Source organism: Narcine bancroftii, chromosome 9 (genome assembly GCF_036971445.1).
Source record: "Narcine bancroftii isolate sNarBan1 chromosome 9, sNarBan1.hap1, whole genome shotgun sequence".
NCBI classification, from domain to species: Eukaryota; Metazoa; Chordata; class Chondrichthyes; order Torpediniformes; family Narcinidae; genus Narcine; species Narcine bancroftii.
In genome coordinates, this window is record NC_091477.1 from 65,853,317 (window position 1) to 65,872,871 (window position 19,555).

A 19,555-nucleotide genomic window follows, 5' to 3' on the forward strand; every position below is an offset into this window, starting at 1 on the left:
ATACATTGCTCATTGGAGTATAGTTTTCTGCCAATCAGATCTCTGCAGCCACTCAACGCATTGATCAGTGCTAATCAGGACATTTAGCAATAACCACCATGACTTTAATGCAGTGCATTATTGCATTGCCCAATAGAATTGTAAGCAGATCCCATCCAGAGGTAAGAAATAGGGACGTTAGGACATTTAGTCCTTCAAGCCTCCTCCTCCATTCATCTTGGTTGCGACTCTTTGACCTGAACACCATTCGCCTGTCAATCCTATTATGAATGAATTAATTGACTGAGCTTTTATTGCCCTTTGGGTCAATAATTACATGGAATCGTGACGTCTCACAGAGCAAAATGAACCACATATTCTGCGTTATGATCTCTAGTTCTATATTTTTCAGCCAGGACAATAACTTTTCTGCTCCCAGGTAATGATCTCCTCAAGAATTCCTTCTCATTCTTCTAATCTGTAAAGAATAAAGACATATAAAGGCCTATTCAACTCAGACTTTCCATGCATCTGAAATCACACCTGGAATCAGTCTGGTGAATTTTTACTGCGTTCCATCTTTGGCAAATACTCGTGAGGTAAGTAGAGCAAAGCTTTGGACTTATTAAGGTCCTGGAAATACGCAGTAAAACATCTTTACATATATATTCAAAGCCTGTCATAATGAAGACGAACTTACCAATTATATACCTATTTGTTTTCACCACCTGCATGTTTCAACAGTTGGACTTCTGTTCCTTTGAATATTTACAGTACCCAATTTCTCATTCATTCGAGAATACTCTCCATTTTTCTTTGATGCCCCGACTGATAACATCAGATTTCTAAATGTGCTACTTTGATCTTGCCCATTTATTTACCTTGTCTGTACCCCATTAAATCTTCTCCTGACTCACAATCTCACTGAGTTGGAAATACAACATTTAAATTTATATTGAGACATATAGTATGGTAACAGGCTCTTCATCCACAGCCCTTGCCATCAAATTGACCTACAACCCCAGTACATTTTGAATGGTGGGAGGAAACTGGAGCTCCAGGGAAAAGCACACACAGAACGAACGAAGTCCTTACAGACAGTGTGAGTTTCAAACCTCGGTCCCGATTGCTGGCACCAACCGCTACATCAACCATGCTACCATTTGATCCCTTCATTCAAGCTGTTGATGCACATTGTGGATTGATGAGGCTCAATAACCAAACCCTGCAGTACGCCACAAGCTACAGGCTGCCAACCTGTGAACCATATTTATTTACTCTTTGCTCACTGTCCAATAACCAATCCTCCATCATTGTCAGTATATTACCCCTCGCTCTGTACACTTTAACCTTGTTGACCAACTTCCTGTGCGGAAACTTAACAAATCTTTCTGAAAATCCAAATACACTTTGGATTGTAAAAAGTTGGGATTCCTAAACTGATTCCCAGAACACCTCACTGGTCCCTAAAATGATTCTACTCTTGTTTTACCTTTCCTATCTATCAACAAGTGTTAAATTCACATCACTGAATTGCACCTAATCCCATGCTTTTAATTATTTATGCTAACTTCCCATGTGGAATTTATCTAAAGATCTGAGTGCCAGAAATACCGCAAGGGTCTAATGAGAATGAGGAACTAAGTGAGACAAGTATCAATTTAAAAAAAAAATGAAAGTAGGTGACGATATCCAGTGGGACCCGTTTATTTATTATCTGTTATAAAGACCATCAGCAGCTTCATCCAAATCCATAATGACTTTCAGTGCTGTTCTGTCATCACATCCTTCACATCTGCTTCCTCTCCACTGGGCATCACAGGCTAACACGCCAGTACTTTTAACTTCTTAAGTATTGGGGCAACATGAACAATTCCAGAGACAATAGAATTTTGGAAGATAATGGGCCAAACTTTCATAGTCTCTGAGTCATCTTCTCTAAGATTCAGGGATATAAATATTCAACTTTTATTCTCATCAGCTTCTCCAGTACTTTTTGTTAGGTGAATTTGTTAGATGTGTTCAAGAAGGATTGTTGACATAGAATGTGGACAGGGTGATGAGAGGAGAGGCCATACTGGATTTTGTTCTGGGTCATGAACCAGGTCAAGTGGTAGACTTCTTGGTGGGGGAGCACTTTGATGAAAGTGATCAGAACTCCCTTAACTTCCGTATTGCTATAAAAAAAGACAAACTCAGGCTAAATAGCAGAGTGGTTAACTGGGGAAGAGCTAATTATGAAAGGATTAGGCAGGAACTATGAAATATCAATTAGAAAGAGTTGTTCAATGGGGAGAAGTAATGTGGAGGAAGTTAAGGGAGCAATTGAGCAGGGTCCAGGACAGGTTTGTCCCATTAGGACTTGGGAAAAATGGTAGGAAAAGGGAACCATGGATGACGAAACACATAAGACGATTTGTAGAGAGGAAGCAGTAAGCCTATGTTAGATATAGGAAGCATGGAACAGATAGGGCTCATGTATATAGGCCAGGAAGGAGCTTAAGATGGAAATTAGGAGAGATCAAAGGGGGCATGAAAAGGCCTTGTCAGTTAGGATTAAGGATAACCCCAAGGCGCTCTATGCATATGTAAAAAATAAAAAGATGACAAAAGTGAAGGTAGGGCCACTAAAAGATAAAAGAGGCAATGTAGTGCTTATTAAGATCTAGTGGCTTGGACATTAGAGATATCAGGCCCATTTCTGTCCACGACTCTGTGCTGCCCAATTAACACCCAATTAAGTTACACTCCCAGTAAGATTTGAAATGTGGGAGGGAACCTGAGGACCCAGGGAAAATCCAAGCAGACGAAGGGAAAATGTTCAATCTCCTTACAGACAGCATGGGATTTGAATCCTGGTCCCTATCGCTGACACTGTAAAGGCATTGAGCTAAACACTATGCTTAAGCATGCAGTCATTTGACCATAGAACCATAGAACTATAAAAGACTACAGCACAGAAACAGGATCCTTGGCCCTTCTGGGCTTTACTGAGACTTTTGAAGTTTCAGATAATACTTCATGGTGACGTAGTGAACTGGATTCGACAATGGCTGGATGGGAGAAGCCAGAAAGAAGTGGTGGATAATTGTGTCTCAGACTGGAGGCCTGTGACTAGTGGTGTGCCTCAAGGGACCATTGTTGTTTGTCAATGATCTAAAGGTTTTGTGGTAAATTGGATGAGCAAGTTTCCAGATGAAACTAAGATTGGGCCATTGTGGACAGCGGAGGTTTTCAATGCTTGCAGAGGGATCTGGACCAACTGGAAAAATGGCTGATAAATGGTAGATGGAATTTTATGTGCACAAGTGAGAGGTGTTGCATTTCAGAAGGAAAAACCAAGAAAGGACATACATGGCAAATGGTAGACCACTGAGGAGTGCGGGAGAACAGAGGGATCTGTGAACACAGATACATAATTCCCTGAAAGTAGCATTACAGAGGGATAGGGTTGTAAAGAGAGCTTTTGGACGAATGGCCTTCATAAATCAAAGTATCGAGTATAAGAGTTGAGATGTTATGTTAAAGTTGTGAAAGACATTGGTGAGGCCAAATTTGGAGTATTGTGTGCAGTTTTGGTCACCTAACTATCAATAAGATAGAAAGAGTGTAACGACAATTTACTAGGTGCTTTCAAGCTGCAGCACCTGAGTAGCCCTTCTGAGACCCAGGTGCGATTAGTGGGGCAAAGGTGCTTCACTCACCTTTTAAACTGTGGGAGGATGGACCCATTAAATTGCTAACTGAGTGATTTAAGGAGGATCCCACACTCGCGATGACATGGTAAGTGATGCGGCACACACTCAGGGGAACTATCAGTAAGTCTCCCCCGCCCCTTCACCAGCCGTCAGTCAGACCCAAACCCCTTTCCCCTCTGTGGTAACCAACCCCTCTCCTCTCCTCACAGCGGCAACCGGCCCCTCTGCCCCCACGGTAGCTGATCCCTCTCCTATCTCCCAACCGTGGCAGCTGACCCCTCTCCTCTCTCCCAATCACGGCAGCCGTCCCCTCTGCCTCCACAGCAGCTGAATCCTCCGCCCCCATGGCAGCCTACTCTTCTGCCACCACGGCAACTGACCCCTCTCCTTCCCCCTCCATGGCAACCTTTCCCTCTGACCCTGCTAATCGTGGCATCCTCCCCTTGTGGCAGCGACCTCTCCCCCCATGTCAGTGACTTCACTCCCCCCCATTGTGTGCCCCCCTCCCCCCATGGCAGTGACTAATCTCTCACCCTGATCAAGACAGACACTTCACCCAGGGTTTCCCTGTGATGTCAGCAGGGAAAGATTTAGGAGCCCGCTGACCAGGTCAGATTCTTTCAAGCTGCCTTGTGAGTGGGGTACTAACTGAGAAAATTGCCTAGTTAACCCCATTTTACAAGGCAGCTTAAAAGCACCTACTGGGATGTTGCCTGGACTTCAGAAACTGAATTGCAGGGAAAGGTTAAACAGGTTAGGACTTTATTCCATGGAGCATAAAAGAATGAGGGGAGATTTGATATTTAAAATTAAGGGGGATAAATAATGTAGATAGGTTTTTTTCCACTGAGGGTAGGTGAGATACAAACCAGAGGACATGGGTGAAGAATGAAAGGAGAAAAGTTTAAGGGGAACAAAAGGGAGAACTTCACACAGGATAGTGGGTGTATGAAAAGAGCCACCAGTTCAAGTGATGAATGCGAGCTCAATTTTAACATTTAAGAATTTGGTGCAGATCAGTGGGACTAGGCAAAAATAAAATAGTGTGGTACAGACTGAAAGGGCTGAAAGGGCACATTTCTGTGCTGTAATGTTCTATGATTCTCTGGTTCTAAAGTTTGTTTTTGCAACTGTATTCATTTCTGTTTGCAAATGAGAAAAGGTCCACTTTAATATTTGATGTAGTCAGCTGGATGCCAAGGTAATAATCACTGATTATGTTTGAGCTGAAGAAGTGGCCTAGCTGGTGATGGAGAAACAGAGTGAGATAGAGCCCCAGGGTAAATTTACCTTGATCTCCCTCCAGTGATCTCCTGATGGCATGGTCCTTTGCCTGAGGTTGACCACATTGTCTTGACAGAATGCACAAAAGCACCTGTAGGAAGGATTACAGATTGCATGAGGTTTGTGTATTTCAATCATGTAGCATGTCTGGGATCTCAGTAAATTGAACGGAACTCAGTAAATTTGTCAATTGGACAGCGAACTGCATGATTCAGTAAATTAGAAGTGGAAAGGATTGGGGAGTCTTGTTGAAGATGCTAAATTGGGTAATTGAGAATTGGCCAGCAAGTCTAAGAACTCAAGAAATTAAGTGTGGGAATATGTAGTTAAAGAGTTTGTAATGTTTAGAAGAGTGCAGTTATTAGATGAAAGAGGAGAAGGAACAGATCATGATACAGAGAAAAGAGAATACAGAAAAGAATGTGTGACCAAAATACCGAGAACAAAGATAAGATAAAGTGCAGCACTGGTTAACTCTTTGGGTTAAGAAGTATGGGGCGTGGGAGGGGGCAGGAGAAAAAGTTGTGCGAGGTTATTGTAAAAGATAGTAGTGCAAAGTGGGACAAAACTGGAAAATTGAAGCATAAGAAAGAGAGACTTGTCCGTACTAGTAGGAAAATTGTTGTGGGAGCCCAACCTCAATGTTTTTTGGAGACAAGCGAATACGATGCCCAATCTCCACTATGTAACCTGGTGTAACACTGCTGTATCTCTTGCTCTCTCTTCTGTTTTCCCAACATGGACATGTTCCATATCTCTCAATTCCCCTTAAGATCCCCCTCATTCCACAGAAATGAGAGAGAGAGAGAGAAAGAGAGAGAGAGAGAGAGAGAGAGAGAGAGAAAGAGAGAGAGAAAGCAGCCTCCTCCAACTGCTTTTCTCTGCATGACTGACAATCTTTTATGTGTATGGCAGCTCTTTTATTGATGCTGTTGGTCAGTGACCCTCTGGTTATGCTTTTTTCCAGTTTCTGATTCTGAATGTCTTGAAAGTGCTTTTCTTTCTTCACCCCTGATCTCTCCAAATAGCAGAACTTTTTGCATTCACTTGTGAATGCATTTTAAATGCCAGTTGTTTTGTTAACATCTATACTGATACTCGGCCTGCTTGTTACCCAATGATACAGGATCCCTGACATGGGTGTGGGCAATGCATCTATTCTCAACCAGTTTGGCAAGGAGCTGCAAAGCTTTTTACAAATTTTTATCTAAAGGGGTGTTAGAGGAGAATCAACAGTTTCCAACTGTTCCTTCTGGTTCCCTTTTTCAAACCACACCATAAATCTCCACCAGCTTCTCTCCTGCTTCCTCTCTTAACATGGAGATTTCGTCTTCTGCATTAAACCCCCAGGGATAGCATTATGTCCCTATTTCTCTTTTCCAACAAGAGTTCCACACCTCCCTTCTATACTCAATAAGAGCAAAAAGCAGAGGTTGTAAAACATAATACACAAATTTAAGCAGTCGCTAATTTCTGCAATGCTACTGTTCATGAAGTATTTGCCACTTTTCTTCTCCTTTAGTTCCTTGTCAGGTGGGACTCTCAGGCAGCAGTTGAGGTGAATCCCTGGTCCTGTCTCCTTATCTTGATAGCAGTGGGTGTTGCCCGGAATGGTCCAATTTGCCTTGATTGTTTCAACTCGTGCAGACTATGCGGGATTTGAATCGTGGTCCCAATCACTGGCATTTTAAAAGTGTTACACTAACTGCTATGTCAACTGTGCTGCCCATGATGCTGTCCTGATTTAATTCTGTCTGCCTATAGATTTTTGCAATTTTAGCCTTCCATCATGCTGGATGATACACACAAAAGAATTTCTGTCTAAATCCCATCACTTTACACAGTGAGTCTGTAAACCCTCCCTCCCCCTTCCCACCCCCCTCCAAAACCAATGAATATTCAACATATACAATACAATATAACCATTAAACAATGTCATCATACAATGAAGAATGAACAAGAAAAATGTGTCATCTACTTTTACACACAGGATCAAGTCATTTTGCCTTCTTATCATTTTAGGGGGTGGAGGTCCGAGGCAAGCCCTCTCTGTTATGTTCCATGTATGGTTCCCAAATTTGTTCAAATAATGTGACTTTATTTTTTAAATTATATGTTATTTTTTCCAATGGAATATATTTATTCATTTCTATGTACCATTGCTGTATTCTCAGGCTATCTTCCATTTTCCAAGTTGACATTATACATTTATTTTGCTACTGCTAAGGCTATCATAATAAATCTTTTTTGCGCTTTATCCAATTTGAGGCCTAATTCCTTATTTCTTATATTACTTGGAAGAAAGATCTCTGGATTTTTTTGGTATGTTATTTTTGGTGATTTTATTTAATATCTGATTTAGATCTTCCCAAAACTTTTTTACTTTCTTACATGCCCAAATTGCATGTACTTTTGTTCCCATTTCCTTCTTACAGCGAAAACATCTATCTGATAATATTGGATCACATTTAAATCTTTTGTGGCGTGATATATAACCTGTGTAACCAATTAGACTGTATCATGCATAACCTTGTGTTTATTATATTCTTCATAGTTCCAGAACATATCTTTTCCCATGTTTCAATTTTTATCTTTATGTTTAAACCCTTTTCCCACTTTTGTTTGGGTTTATAGCTTATTTCATCATTTTCCTTATCTTGCAGCTTAATGTACATGTTCGTTATAAATCTTTTAATTATCATTGTGTCTGTAATCACATATTCAAAGCTGCTTCCTTCTCGTAACCTCAGTCTTTTTCCCAATTTATCCTTTAAATAAGCTTTCAGTTGATGATATGCAAACATTCTACCATGAGTTATTCCATATTTGTACTTCAACTGTTCAAATGTTAATAAATTATTTCCCAAAAAACAATTTTCTATTCTTTTAATTCCTTTTCTCTCCCATTCTCTAAAGGAAAGTTTATCTATTGTAAAAGGGATTAGCGGATTTTGCATCAATAATAATCTTGGTATTTGGTAAATCGTTTTTTTCCTTTGTAAGTGAATCTTCTTCCATATATTAAGAAAATGATGCAGTACTGTTGAGCTTTTATATTGTACCGCATTTCATCCCACTTATAAAGTATATGTTCCGGTACCTTCTCCCCTATTTTATCTAGCTCTATGTTAGTCCAATCTGGTTTTTCCCTTGTCTGGTAAAAATCTGATAAATACCTTAATTGTTCTGCTCTATAATCATTTTTAAAGTTTGCTAACTGCAAATCACCTTGGTTGTACCTCTTTGTTAATTTATCTAACGGTATCCTTGGTTTCCCCCTTTTCCATAAAAATTTCCTTATTATTCTCTTTAGTTCATTAAAGAATTTCTCAGTTAATGGAATTGGTAACGATTGAAATAAGTATTGTATCCTTGGGAAGACATTGATTTTAATGCAATTTACCCTCCTTATCAACATTAACGGTAATTTTTTCCAGTGTTCTAAGTCTTTCAGCAATTTCTTTATTAGTGGATGATAATTTAATTTGTATCGGATTGATTGTGTTTGCCATTTAAATGGTGATTTTTAAAAAATTCTGCATTACTCATTTGCATTGATCTTGTACCCTGATATTTCTCCATACTCCTTCAATTTCTTATGTAATCCTTTTATTGATATTTCTGGCTCTGTTAAGTATACTATGATGTCATCTGCAAATAAACTGATTTTATACTCCTTCTCCTTTATTTTTATCCCTTTTATTTTATTTTCTGTTCCTATCAGTTCTGCCAATGGTTCTATTGCTAAAGCGAACGGTGAGGGGGATAATGGACATCCCTGCCTAGTTGACCTACTTAATTTAAATTGGTTCGATACATATCCATTTATTGTTACCTTCACCAATGGTCCATTATATAATGCTTTAATTCAATTAATATATTTTTCTGGTAGATTGAACCTCTGTAATACTTTGAATAAGTAATTCCATTCTACTCTGTCAAAGGCTTTTTCTGCATCTAAAGCAACAGCCACTGTTGGCTTCTTATTTCCTTGAACTGCATGAATTAGATTAATACATTTACAGACATTATTCGCTGTTCATCTTTTCTTAATAAATCCAGAAAATGGATAATGTCTGTAAATGTATTAATCTAATTCATGCAGTTCAAGGAATCACCCAATCTGTTCACTAATAATTTCGCTATTATCTTATAATCTGAATTAAGCAGAGATATTGGTCTGGTGTTAGTGGATCCTTCCCTGTCTTTAGTATTACTGTAATTATTGCGGTCTTACAAACATCTGATAAGTTTTGTGTTTCTTCTATTTGGTCCATTACTTCCAGGAGAGGAGAAATTAATAACTCTTTAAATGTTTTATAGAATTCTATTGGGAATCCATCCTCTCCAGGCATTTTATTGTTCAGCAGCTTTTTTAATATATCCTGCATTTCCTCTATTTCAAATGGTTTTATCAGTTTGTTTTGTTCCTCTTCTTGCAATTTCGGCAGTTCAATTTTAGCTAAAATCTCTTCTATTTTATCATCTTTCCCCTCATTCTCAGTTTGGTTTAATTGCTCATAAAATTCCTTAAAGTTCTCATTAATCTCTATTGGATTATATGTAATTTGTTTGTCCCTTTTCCTTGATGCCAATACATTTCCTTTAGCTTGTTCTCTTTTAAGTTGCCAGGCTATTATTTTATGTGTTTTTTCTCCTTTGCATTATTTTCATTATGTTCTTCTCCCCCTTATACGTTTGTAATGTTTCGTATTTTATTTTTTTGTCTGCCAATTCTCTCCTTTTTGTTATATCATCCCTTTTTACTAGTTTCTTTTCTGTACTTACTATCTCCCTTTTCAACTGCTCTATTTCCCAATTGTAGTCCTTTTTCATCTTAGTTACATAACTTCTTATCTACCCTCTAATGAAGGCTTTCATTGCATCCCATAATATAAATTTGTCTTTCACTGATTCTGTATTTATTTCAAAATATGTTTTAATTTGGCATTCAATAAATTCTCTAAATTCCTGCTTTTAAGTAGCATGTAGTTTAACCTCTATCCACATGTTCTTGGTGGGTTGTCCTCCAGTTCTATTGCTAATAACAGGGATGAATGATCAGATAGTAATCTTGCTTTATATTCAGTTTTCCTAACTCTCCCTTGAATATGGGCCGACAACAAAAACATAACAATTCTTGAGTATGTTTTATGCCTACTCGAATAATTCCTTCTCTCTTGGGTGCTGCCTCCTCTATATATCCATAAGTTTCATTTCCTGCATTGATTTAACCATAAATTTGGCCATTTTATTCTTTTTGCTCGTCTTTTGTCCAGTTTTATCAAACATTAGATCTAAATTAAGGTTAAAATCCTCTCCTATCAATATATTTCCTTGTGTATCTACAATTTCAAAAAAATATCTTGCATAAACTTTTGATCCTCTTCATTAGGTGCATATATATTGAGCAAATTCCTACATTCTGAATATATTTGACACTTTATCATGACATACATCCCTGCTGGATTTATTATTTTCTCCTCTATTTTGATTGGTACAATTTTATTAATTAATATAGCTAGACTTCTAGCTTTTGAATTTAATGATGCTGCCACTACGTGCCCTACCAGTCTCTCTTTAATTTGTTATGTTCCACTTCAGTTAGATGCGTTTCTTGCACAAATGCTATATCTATTTTTTTCTTTTTTCAGTCAATTTAATAGCCTCTTCTGTTTAATTTGCTTATGTATTCCATCAATGTTATGGTCATATAGTTCAACATGGCCATCTCATATCCTGTTTACACCTCATTTCTGCTTCCTCACCACCACCATCCCCCTTTTCCCCATTTTCATCTGTTTTCCCTTTTTAAACTCAATGTATGACAATGCATTTAAAGCATAAAATACTTCAACAACTCCCACATCCAATATTCTCTTAACCCCAAATATCCCACCCCCCTCTCTGAGTTGCCACTTATCCCCTGCTGGGCAACCACAATTCCCCATTCCATTTGGATTGCGAACCTGCTCGCAAGCGTCAACTGATTTAGCAGTGATGGTTATTCTCTCCCCCCAACCCCACAGAAAACATTTTTTTAACACATATAACAAAGTTCTCCCTTTTTCCACCTTACTTCCTTTCTTCCCTTCTCTTTCCCTTCTTTAGTTCCTTACATATACATTATTTTTACATCTTTATATATATTTTATCGCCGTTCTTCATTCTTGTTACATCTCTTCATCTCTCCTTCTGTCCTGCAAGCATTCTACAAATTCTTGTGCTTCCTCCTGATCTGAGAACAGTCTGTTTTGCTCCCCAGGGATAAATATTTTGAGCACAGCTGGATGTCTTAACATAAATTTATAACCTTTTTTCCATTGGATCGATTTTACTATATTAAACTCTTTCCTCTTCTTTAAGAGTTCAAAACTTAAGTCTGCATAAAAAATATTTTTTGACCCTTGTATTCCAATGGTTTATTGTCTTCTCTAATTTTATTCCTTGCCCGCTCCAGTATATTTTCTCTTGTCATATATCTCAAAAATTTTACTAAAATGGATCTTGGTTTTTGTTGTTACAGAGCTAGTGTTCTGTGTGCCCTTTCTATTTCCATTCCTTCCTGTATTTCTATCATTCCCAGGACCTTTGGGATCCATTCTTTTATAAATTCCTTCATATCGGTGCCTTCTTCATCTTCCTTTTGGCCCACTATAATTATGTTGTTTCGCCTACTATAATTTTCCAACATATCAATTTTCTGAGCTAACATCTCTTGTGTCTCTTTAATTTTTTTTATCACTTTCTTCCAATTTTCCTCTTAAGTCATTTACTTCCATTTCTACAGCCATTTCTCATTTTTCCCATGTTCTTTTCTTTTCCCTATTTCTGTCATGACTAGCTCTAATCTTTGCACTTTATCTTCTGTTCTTTTCATTTTTCTTTTAATTGCACTAAATTCTAATGACTACCATTCGTTTTATGGTCTCATTTGTTCTTGAAAAAAAACGTTATCTATTCTGTCCATCTGTTTTACCTTCTATTTCTCTGTGAAGATCTTGGTTTTATTCTTCCTCTTCTTCTGTGTCTGTACCTGTGTTTGTGTCTTCTTCTTCTCTTCTTTGAATCTGTGTCTCTTCTGACTTTCCTGATGAGTTGCTTGCTTTACTTTGGCCTCTTCTTGCTTGGCCTCTTGCAGTGGCGCACTTTTGTTTGGCTCAGAGAGCCATTGTTGCAGTCCAGCGGTCAGGGGGTCGTGACTCTGCGGGGCCGTCACCAACCTCGGAGATCGGGCGCTCTTCTCCAGCTGTTCCAGCATCTTTTCTTCTTTTTTTCCTGTTGTTTTTACTTTTTCCTTCTACGATGCCATCTTCTTTATTTACTCTACAACTTTATCTTTTGTTTCTTATATTTTGTATTTATTGAACTTTGTTTTTTCTTCACTTTATTTCTTATTTTCTGGAGAGGCCTGGTATTCCCCTACTGGCCACTACTCCATCATGTGATGTTCTAACACTTGATGCAGTGGAATGGAGATAAGGGCTGAGCACAGGTGTAATATGCTGTCATGCTAGGGATGTTAGTCGCTCTTATCTGCCCTCTAATTAAGGCTTTCATTGCATCCCACAATATAAATTTATCTTTCACTGATTCCGTGTTTATTTCAAAGTATATTTTAATTTGGCGTTCAATAATTTTTCTAAATTCCTGTCTTTTAAGTAGCATAGAGTTTAATCTCCAACTATATGTTCTTGGTGGGATGTCCTCCAGTTCTATTGCTAATAACAGGGGTGAATGATCTAGCTTCATATTACATTTTCCAAACTCTCCCTTAGATATGGGCTAACAAGAGGAACAGGTCAATCCTTGAGTATGTTTTATGTCTACTCGAATAATATATGAGTATTCCTTCTCCTTTGGGTGTTGTCTCCTCCATATATCGAAAAGTTGCATTTCCTGCATCGATTTAACCATAAATTTGGCTATTTTGTTCTCTCTACTAGTTTTTTGTCCAGTTTTATCCATCTTTGAATCCAAATTAAGGTTAAAGTCCCCTCCTATCAATATATTCCTCTGCGTATCTACAATCTTCAAAAAGATATCTTGCATAAACTTTTGATCCTCTCCATTAGGTGCATATATATTGAGCAAATTCCAAAATTCTGAATATATCTGACACTTTATCATCACATACCTCCCTGCTGGATCTATTATTTCTTCCTCTATTTTGATTGGTACATTTTTATTGATTATATAGCTACTCCTCTGGCTTTTGAATAATATGATACGTGCCCTACCCAGCCGTTACGTGCCCTACCCAGTCTCTCCTTAATTTCTTGTGTTCCACTTCAGTTAGATGCTTTTCCTGTACAAATGCGATATCAATTTTTTCTTTTTTCTATAAATTTAATAGCCTCTTCCTTTTGATTTTGTTATGTATTCCGTTAATATTTATAGTCATATAGTTCAACATGGCCATTTTATACTTTGTTTACATCTCATTTCCTTTTCCCCATTTCCATTTTTCAGTTTTATTTTTTTGAATGCACTGTATGATAACTCTTCGAAAACATAAAATATTTCAACCATTCCCACATCTAAAATTCCCTTAACCCCATGTGTCCCCCCGCCTCTCAGAGTTGCCCCTTGTCCCTTGCTGGGATACCACAAATCCTCTCCCCATTCAGACTGCGAACCCGTTCGCAAGTGTCAACCTATTTCGCAGTGACTGTTATTTTTACCCACCCAACCCCCTCCAGAAAAGACCTCTATCTTCACATTCCAACAAAGCTCCCCCATTTCCTCTCTTTTTCTTTTTATGTTCTATTTATCTATCAATTTATTTATTTATTTATTTTCCCCCTCTTTTTTTCCCCCTTCTTCCTTACTTCCCTCCTTTAATTCTTTCTTATACATTATTTTTACTTCTTTATATGTAGTTTTTCGTCCTCCTTCTCACCTTCAACATATGTCCTCTAGTGCATGCTGAACCATATAACATTACAGCACAGAAACAGGCCTCTTTGGCCTTTCTAGTCTGTGCCGAACAATATTTTTGCCTAGACCCACTGACCTGCACCCAGCCCATAGCCCTCCATACCTCTCCAATCCATGTACTTGTCCAAATACCTCTTAAATGTTAAAAATGAGCTCACATTCACCACTTCAGATGGAAGCTCATTCCACACTCCCAACACTCTGTGTGAAGATATTCTCCCTCATGTTCTGTAGCGTGAATAAAAGCTCTCACGACTGGAAGGAGAACATATGCTTTTATTAGCTTATAATGAGGGTAGGATCTTTCAGTGGTCTTCAGAAGGGCTCAGGTTTTAGGCGGGAACCCAGGGTTATATATGGGTAGATGGGGTCAGAGCCAGCCATCAGTATATTACACACCAACAGTGAATCTCAGTTCACTGCATTCACCCCTTCCTGCAGAATTTAGGTCTGTGGATCAAAACAAAGAACATTGATTCAGAAAAAAAAAATCAGAAAATATACAGTTATTTACAAATTTAAGCAATCTGGGGGTTCTGGAGATCCTGGTGGAGGGCCTAAGGACTCCTTGGTTCTCTTGGTCCCCTTGTGAGGGAGGAGTGGCAGGCAGGGTCTCTGGTTCTATGGTGGAGGGGGATGCACTTTCCTCCTGAACCCGATTCCCTGAGGCCGGACTGAGATTGGTGAGAATGAGCTTTCAGCTCATAGGACACTTGAGGCAATGAACCCTCTGTTCCGGTTGGTGCCAGGTCCCTGATGGAGACAGTGTCTTCCTAACCATCCGGATACTCCACATAGGTATACATGGGATTAGCGTGGAGCAGTTTCACGTTTTCACCAGGACATCGGTCTTGCTTCTCCTCACATGCTTCCTGAGAAGTACCGAACCAGGTTGAGAGCATAGTTCCTGATGCTTAGGAGTATGTGAGGAATAGCGTTGGTCTCTGTACATGGTAGTGACTGGATGGAATGGAATGCCAGCATGAATCTGGAAGGCCTCTTGACTTGAGGGCTAATTTGAAAGCCTTCCAGACTGTTATGTTTTCCTTTTCAACCTTCCCATTCCCCTGGGGGTTGTAGCTAGTAGTCCTTCTGGATGCTATGCCCCTTGCCAGCAGGTACTGATGTAGCTCTTCACTCATGAAAGATGAGCCCTGGTCAAAATGTATTTAGCCGGGATACCCGAACAAGGTGAAAATAGAATCTAGGGGCTTTATGTCTAACGAAGTGGACTTGTCTGGACATTGGATGGAGAATGGGAAGTGGGAGTACTCACCAAAGAAGAAAGTGTTCGTAAACACTGAGCCATTCGAAGGGCCTGGATGACTGATAGGTGCACATTTGTAGGGTGGTAGAAGTGCGGCATGCATTCCGCACAGACCTGGAAATACCTGGTAATTTCCCTGATGTCTTCCATGGAGTGGGGCAGATTGTGCACCTTGACAAAATGAGCCATGTAGAAACTGCAGTTGACCGATGTGTGCAGAGGCACATTTTCCTCTGAATAAGGCATCTGGAGGGTCATTTTTTTTTATTTTTAAAATTTTTTATTTTTCATACTATGAACCATGCTGACCAAAATACACACAAACATTTCCCTCTTGAATATACACTGTCATTTTCTCCCCTTTTCCCCCCTCCCTTCCCTCCCTCCTTCACCCCCCTCCCCACCCACTCAATGTTCAACATATATGATACATTAAACCTGTTAAACAATGTCATCATACAATGAAAATAAACAAGAAAATTGTGTCATCTACTTTTACGTACTGGGTCAGTTCATTTCGTCTTCTTCTCATTCTATCATTTTAGGGGGTGGAGGTCCGCGGTAGGACTTCTCAGTTGTGTTCCATGTACGGTTCCCAAATTTGTTTGGATACTGTGACTTTATTTTTTTAATTACATGTTATTTTTTTCCAATGGAATTCATTTATTCATTTCTATGTACCATTGCTGTACTCTCAGGCTATCTTCTAATTTTCAGGTTGACATTATACATTTTTTTGCTACAGCTAAGGCTATCTTAATAAATCTTTTTTGTGCTTCATCCAATTTGAGGCCTAATTCTTTACTTATATTACTTTGAAGAAAAATCTCTGGATTTTTTGGTATGTTCCTTTTTGTGATTTTATTTAATACCTGATTTAGATCTTCCCAAAACTTTTCCACATTCTCACATGCCCAAATTTCATGTACTGTGGTTCCCGTTTCCTTCTTACAGAGAAAACATCTATCTGATAATGTTGGGTCCCATTTATTTAACTTTTTGGGGCATGATATTTACGTGTTTATTGTATTTCTCATAGTTCCAGAGCATAGATTTTCCCATGTTTCATTCATTATTTTTATGTTTAAAACTTGTTCCCATTTTTGTTTGGGTTTACAGCTTGTTTCCTCATTCTGTTTCTCTTGCAGTCTGATGTACATGTTTGTTATAAATCTTTTAATTATCATTGTGTCTGTAATCACATATTCAAAATTGCTTCCTTCTGGTAACCTCAGCCTGCTTCCCAATTTGTCCTTCAAGTAAGTTTTCAGTTGGTGGTATGCAAACATTGTACCGTGAGTTATACCATATTTGTACTTCATTTGTTCAAAAGATAATAATTTATTTCCCGAAAAACAATTTTCTATTCTTTTGATCTCTTTTCTCTCCCATTCTCTAAAGAAAAGGTTGGAGTGTCATTAAGGGCTTCTGGCCAATAAGCGATGTCATAATTGTAGTTGGAGAGCTCGATGCTCTACCAAGCAATTTCATCATTTTTGATTTTGCCTCTCTTGACATTATTAAAGAGAAATGCGACAGAGCACTGGTCAGTGAAGAGGTTAAATTTCCTACCAGCCAGGTAGTGTCTCCAGTGCCTCATGGTTTCTACAATGGCTTGATCCTCCTTTTCCACAGTGGGTTTTGGGAACTTGTGGACTTTGCAATATCTGAGAATAAAAATGCAACCAGTCTTCCCACCTGGTTGAAGGTAGAAGCTAGGGCCACATCTGAAGCATCACTTTCCACCTGGAAAGGTGAATGAGAATTCACGGCGTTCATGGCAGGTTTTGCAATGCAGTTTCAGAGGTACTTAAAAGCCATTTGGGCTTTGGCTGAGAGGGGAAAAGAAGTTGCTTTTAAGAGAGGTTGAATCTTATCAGCATATTGAGGGATCCACTGGCATAATATGAGAAAAACCCCAAGGATCTCCTCAAAGCCTTCATGGTCCTGGGAACAGGGAGTTCTAACAGGGGGGGCATCCTATCGGGGTTGGGGTCAATGATGGCATTCTCCACCCAGGCATTTAGTCCTGAACACACACTTACTAGAGTTATAAGTGAGGTTCAGGTATTTCACTGCGTGGAGAAATCTCTGAAGGTTGGCATCGTGGCCTTCCAGCGTATGGCCACAGATGGTGACGGTATTGAGGTAGGGGAAGATAGCCTTTTACTCAGACTCATTGACCATTAAGTCCATCTGCCTCTGGAAGATATAAACCTCATTAGTGATACTGAAAGGGACCCTCTGGAATTGATAGAGATGACCATTAGCCTCAAATGCGGTATATGGACGGTCCTCAGAATGGATTGGCAATTTGTGATAAGCAGTTTTCAGGTCGATGGTCGAATAGACTCAATATTGTGCAATATCATTCACCATGTACGCAATTCGAGGGAGGGAGTATGCGTCCAGGAGTGTGTAAAGATTAATAGTTTGACTTTGGTCAATTACTCGCCTGGACTTGCTTTCCCCTTTTACCACGACCACTTGTGCTCTTCATGGGCTAGTGCTAGGTTCGATGAATCCTTCATTGAGGAGACATTGTGTCTCAGACTTTCTGAAATCTCGATCTGTTGTGCTGTACCTTCTGCTTTTGGTAACAATAGGTTTGCAGTCTGGGGACAGTTTCGGGAAGAGAGGTGGGCGGGGGGGGTCTATCTTCTGTGTGGAGAGCCTGCATGTGGGTTCTGATTTTAGAGGCCCTCTGTTCTGAACCAATATGAGGGGAGGGGACCAGAATACTGCAAGGTCACGCTTTTAAAGTGACACTGGAAGTCCAGACCCAACAGCACTGCAGCATACAATTCATTAACTACATACAGGCGTATTTTACAAAATTCCTCCCCTTCAAACGACATATGTACTATACAATGTTTTTGACTACAGATAGCATGCGAATGTGAACTACACTTTGCAGATGATGCCGCTTTAGTTTCCCATTCAGAGCCAGCTCTTCAGCACTTGACGTCCTGTTTTGCGGAAACTGCCAAAATGTTTGGCCTGGAAGTCAGCCTGAAGAAAACTGAGGTCCTCCATCAGCCAGCTCCCCACCATGACTAACAGCCCCCCAACATCTCCATCGGGCACACAAAACTCAAAACGGTCAACCAGTTTACCTATCTCGGCTGCACCATTTCATCGGATGCATGGATCGACAACGAGATAGACAACAGACTCGCCAAGACAAATAGCACCTTTGGAAGACTACACAAAAGAGTCTGGAAAAACAACCAACTGAAAAACCTCACAAAGATTAGCGTATTCAGAGCCGTTGTCATACAACACTCCTGTTCGGCTCCGAATCATGGGACCTCTACTGGCATCACCTACGGCTCCTAGAACGCTTCCACCAACGTTGTCTCCACTCCATCCTCAACATTCATTGGAGCGACTTCATCACCATCATCAAAGTACTCGAGATGGCAGAGGCCGACAGCATCGAATCCACGCTGCTGAAGATCAAACTGCGCTGGGTAGGTCACGTCTCCAGAATGGAGGACAATCGCCTTCCCAAGATCGTGTTGTATGGCGTGCTCTCCACTGGCCACCGAGACAGGGGTGCACCAAAGAAGAGGTACAAGAACTGCCTAAAGAAATCTCTTGGTGCCTGCCACATTGACCACCACCAGTGGGCTGATATCGCCTCAAACCGTGCATCTTGGCGCCTCACAGTTCGGCGGGCAGCAACCTCCTTTGAAGAAGACTGCAGAGACCACCTCACTGACAAAAGACAAAGGAGGAAAAACCCAACACCCAACCCCAACCAACCAATTTTCCCTTGCAACCGCTGCAACCGTGTCTGCCTGTCCCGCATCGGACATGTCAGCCACAAACGAGCCTGCAGCTGACGTGGACATTTACCCCCTCCATTAATCTTCGTCCGCGAAGCCAAGCCAAAGTCAGCATGTGAATGAAACACAAGGAAGTATACACCTTATGGTTGTATTCTTGCACAGTCTGTGAGTCTATGAAGCTTTCAGTAGAGCATGTGTTGATTAGGCATTTAGTGGAGACTCTGTTTATCTTAACAGTCACCATGGAGTTGCTAAACTGGTGAGGTCTGTCCCGATCTAGAACCATTGAGGCTAGGACTTTGGAGACTCTGTGCTCCTCACTCGAGTGGTCCCCATCATCCTTGGTTGCCTGCGGGTAAGATGGAGTCAACCTGATGATGCCACAAAATGGCTGCCCTCCTTCCTCCTCCTCTGATGATGGCGCTGTTAGAATTTGTGTCATGGCAAGATGGCCACCGGACTTTTTCATTTTGTTTCCTTGCAACCACTCCCCTTCGGTGTGTAGCGCAGCAAGTGTGTTCAGGTAAATTTGGGGTTGACATCTTGGGGCTGAAATTGGATCCGGGAGGGGTGCAGGCTGTGTACTTCCCTTG